The sequence below is a fragment of the Crassostrea angulata genome, chromosome 2 (assembly GCF_025612915.1).
Source record: "Crassostrea angulata isolate pt1a10 chromosome 2, ASM2561291v2, whole genome shotgun sequence".
Taxonomy (NCBI): domain Eukaryota; kingdom Metazoa; phylum Mollusca; class Bivalvia; order Ostreida; family Ostreidae; genus Magallana; species Magallana angulata.
In genome coordinates this window covers 68,776,187-68,780,745 of record NC_069112.1, presented here as the reverse complement: position 1 = coordinate 68,780,745, position 4,559 = coordinate 68,776,187, and positions in this window count along the sequence as shown.

Here is a 4,559-nt window from a genome sequence, read left to right as displayed (position 1 = left end):
TTTAAAAAATGTCTTCTACAACAAACGGATTGACTCCTTTATCTGCAGTAAATGGATGGGTTACTGCTTTTCCAGTTCCTGAGTATGAAGACTGGGATGGGGAAACAGCAATGGATCCCTATCCTTTTGGGAGGTTAAGGGACATTGATGGTAGACTTGTATACATGTTTGATTATCAGTACGAACAGTACTTGAAAAATCTAGAGAGGGAAGAAGAAAAAATAGAAAAAGAAGAAGGAAGAAAAGTAGCTTATTTGAAGCTGAATATTTTCACCAACGGCCATTATAATGCCACCAAATTTTCAAAAAGATGTCTGTTACACTTGCAGTGTGCATTGGGGATAAATTCAAATACAGTAGGTGAGAAGTTTATTTTCACCTACTATATTTGAAATGAAAAGATGTTTATTTTTTTGACAACCTTTAGCATCTAAATATTGAAAAGGAATATGAAAAAAAAAGGTTGTGGAGTATTTAAAAGAACAACTTTATGGGTTATTTTATCATCGTCATAAATGTTTTTAACAACAAACGATTTAACTCATTCAGCTGCTGTAAATGGGTGGGATACTGCTTTTCCAGGCACTTCGTATGAAGATTGGGACTTTGAAATGGCGAAGGATCCCTCTGTCTGGGAGGTTGTGGGATAAAGATGGACAATTAATATATATGTTCGATTATTAGTAAAAATTGTTAAAAGACTGGTTAAAACAAGAAAAAATTATTTAAGATCTTTGAAATTTCTTCGATTTCGGTAACCATAATGCGTTATTGTATAAAACCGCTTCACTACCTATGTTATAAGGAAAGATACTGATTTTTGTATTTTAAAACAACACAAAACAACATCTATTTACTTTCTTATTCTACTATTATTTGAGATACGACTATCAGTACAGAAATTCAAATTATTGATAACATTTTATATTTAAAAGAATATATATGGAAGAAAATGTCAGCTCGACGCCTTTGTTGCCTTTTACGGCTTTTGATTGATAACTTTTAGTAACTTTGAAAAAAAAATAAGTATTTAAATAATACAATTTTGGTTACATGTGGAACAAACGTTATTTATATTTTATATTAATAAAGTACTGAAGAACTGACGGGAGTTGATTTTGTCGATGTTTATTTAATTTAAAATCAATGATATGTTATTTTGCATGACAAGTACCTGTAGTTTTTAATATTTGAATTACGCACATTTTTATAATGTAAATGTTTGGACCTTTTGACAAGAATATCGAGAAACTCTCAAATTAATCATGATAAATAATATTTAAAGAAAAAATTAATTCAATCAAACTATGTATCAGTAATAGAAATATTTCTCGAAAATTGTATTGATCCAAGCAATATTGAACACTAGTCTCGTTCAACCAAACGCTCGGCTGACACCGTAAATCTCCGAACAGGATTTACGGGGACACCCAAGTGTCGAGTTGAACGATACTATATTGTCCTCTGGCGTAGGATTACATACGACTACAAAACATATTTAAATTATTCGTACCATTTAAAACCTGACTATTTTCAATGTATTAATAAATAAGTTTCCTTGAAAAACAATGATTAAGAATACACTACATTACATTTATCTATTATTTTCAAGAACTATATAAGTGTTGTCAGCGGTATTGATTTGTGCTGAGATCCATACACTGTTTCACTTTCGGTTTGTCTGAGTAACTGCATAGGAGAGTTGATTAAAATCAACTCCCAAAAATACACTTTTCTGACGCTAAAATATGCTTTAGTTTATCCGACATCTCAAAAAGTGTGATGACATTTATGTTTTTTTCTAACAGTTGATGAAATTTAAGTCTATTAAGTTGAAATCAGTTCGAATTTTTCAACTTTCATCATATAATTTTACGAGTATAGAGTTACAGTAAGTTTTGCAAGAATTCCAAAAGATGCCATAATCAAATGGATTTTTTGCAATGTTTAATTTGCAATCCAAACGAGTAAAATATTAAATTGTGAAAAAAACATACATTCAGTGTGCTCAAAGCTCGTTTGTGTTCAGTGACATTTTTATGATAATATATGAAAAAAAAATCTTTCAAATTATATGTTTTTAAACAAGGTTTTAAAAAATTCTATAAAAACTTGTTTTGTCATTATTGCTGGGTTTTCAGATCAATTAACATTAATTATGCCAGGAAAACGCCAATACGGGCGCCATTACAAAAACTGGAAATTCGTCGCCTCCAACTGGACGCAACGTTCTCTGATCGATTTTAAATATTTACGAGTTGAATAAAATGTTTCACTCACACACCTGCGAATGTGTTCGGAATGCTTTCATAATCGTTACTAAGTATGTAATAAATCCAGAGGTGCTCGAATGAAAGTTCACGAGACTTCACCGAGATTTGTTCAGTTCCTGTGAAATTTCGAGCAGAAGAATAAGTGTTCGGATAATATACTCAAAATACGTAAGTACTGGTCGATTTTCATATCATATTCTACTTTGATATATGTAAAAAACATCAACATCTTATAAGATGTATGTCTTATTTCACCATCTATCGGTTTTTTAAATTAAACGATGATATTCAGAACAGAGTTATCGTTCGTGTTCAACCACGTGCAGAGTTGTTGATAATATAAACATTGGGTTGCTTAATAAAATCATAGCCATGTTTGATGCTTATGGTGTGCAATATCATGTTTTTTAAAATTAATGGGTGAATGTTTTGCATAAAAGCTTAGTGTATCGAGCCATTTTCATGGAACATTCTGCATAAAATAGTACAGTCTGTTTCACTTTTGATGTTATTATTAAGTCAGGCGCGGATCGAAAATTAATTCTTAGAGGGGATCACTACTACGCATGTTAATTGTCCAACAGCAGAAAAAAACTATTTTTGTATTGTCTTGTTTATTTCTAGAACACATTTTATCCACCAATTAATGAAGATAAAGTTTAAAATCAATAAACCTCTAGAATTTATATTTGACAACAAGTACCTAGATTCTCTAAAATAGACTATAAACACGAGGCACGATTTTTTACTGCGAAACAGAAAGGGTCAAATAAAACCACGTGGTCTAAAATTTAAATGACAATAACATTCGCAGGGGTGTCACAGCTAATTAATAAAAGGATGATTTAACTGCTCACTAATATCGCTTTAACGGGTTCCCTCATTCCATAAACAGACTGTTGAAAACATTGTACGGATCTGTTGACATTTGTTATGAGTTTGTGCATTTTTTAAATCTCGCGAGAAAAAAGGCCAACAACACTTTTTTGATTATCAGTGTGTTTATCAAAATCTGCAGTGAAATTATATTTTAAGCTGTATTTTGAGTTTAAATATACATTTATCTATTTATAAATGTAACTAGAATGCCAAAGGACAAAAACTTTTGTGTAGTAAGATTTCCTATGAATGACCGGTTTTAATTATAAAACTTCAGACTGTCTGATTATATAATTTTTGTTTTGAATTTCTCATTTTGCTTTATGATTTAAAATACTGTTCTTTATCACCACATTTCATTATCCCTTTTTCTTACTTGTGAATAATTACAATCAATAAAAACTTTCAAATAATTGTTTTGTATTTTCACACTGTCTTTATTATTTATTTTATTTAGCAAAGATAACACTATTAGGTTGTTTTTTTAGCGTCTGATTTATTCCAGCTCTAGGGCGGTTGTCCAAGAGACATACTTACACTTCGGGTGCACGGTTAGCAACAGGAATAATTTCCATTACGAAAAAAGTATTACGAGTTATAATCAAAACTGAGTTTAACATAGAAAAAAACACCATGGTATCTTCTGTTTATTCAGCTTAATTGTGCATAGGAGCAAACATTTACTTCAGAACTAATGACGAATTTAAAGTTTATAGATTTCAGCTCAACACTTCTTTACAAGTAAATCGTACAATTAACCGTTTGTAATTATGTGATTAAGAATTTAGCATACTTTCTTTTCCATGTACAAAAAAAAACTTTCCCGGAAGACAGTTATCCCAGGGTATGTAGTTAAAAGGTTCAATCTTTACTATAGTTTTACGATTTTTTTTCTACAAAATGGGTTTTCTTAACTTATAAAGAACCATGAACTTTTTTTTCTTTCGAATTGTAAAAGCCCTTATAGATATACACCCTGGTATTCGCTGTTAAACAAACATGCCCAGCAAGTGATTTCCGAGACTTTAAAAATGTTTCTTAATAACAACAGTTTCCTGAATCTCTCGTTCTGCCATGGTAGTCTTCTGACAATACAATGTTGAAATTCTCACTCTTCATTGATGTCGGATTCTTCTGAAAAGAGATACTCTGGTGTCAGGACTTTCATCACCTTTTCCCTTTTCAATCCTTGTAAGGCGTCATCCTTCAGACCTTTTATGGTGATTCTAAGTCTGGCTGACCTCTGAAAAAAAAACAAAGATTTATTAATGTTTTAAAAACTTTTTATAAATTTGAATACTTATACGAATCCATTTTCAATCCAACTTTAAGAAAAAATCTTAAGCTTCTGCAAATTGGAATACGAAAGTACGTCCAGTCTCTGCTTTATCTTAATTACTTTTTGCT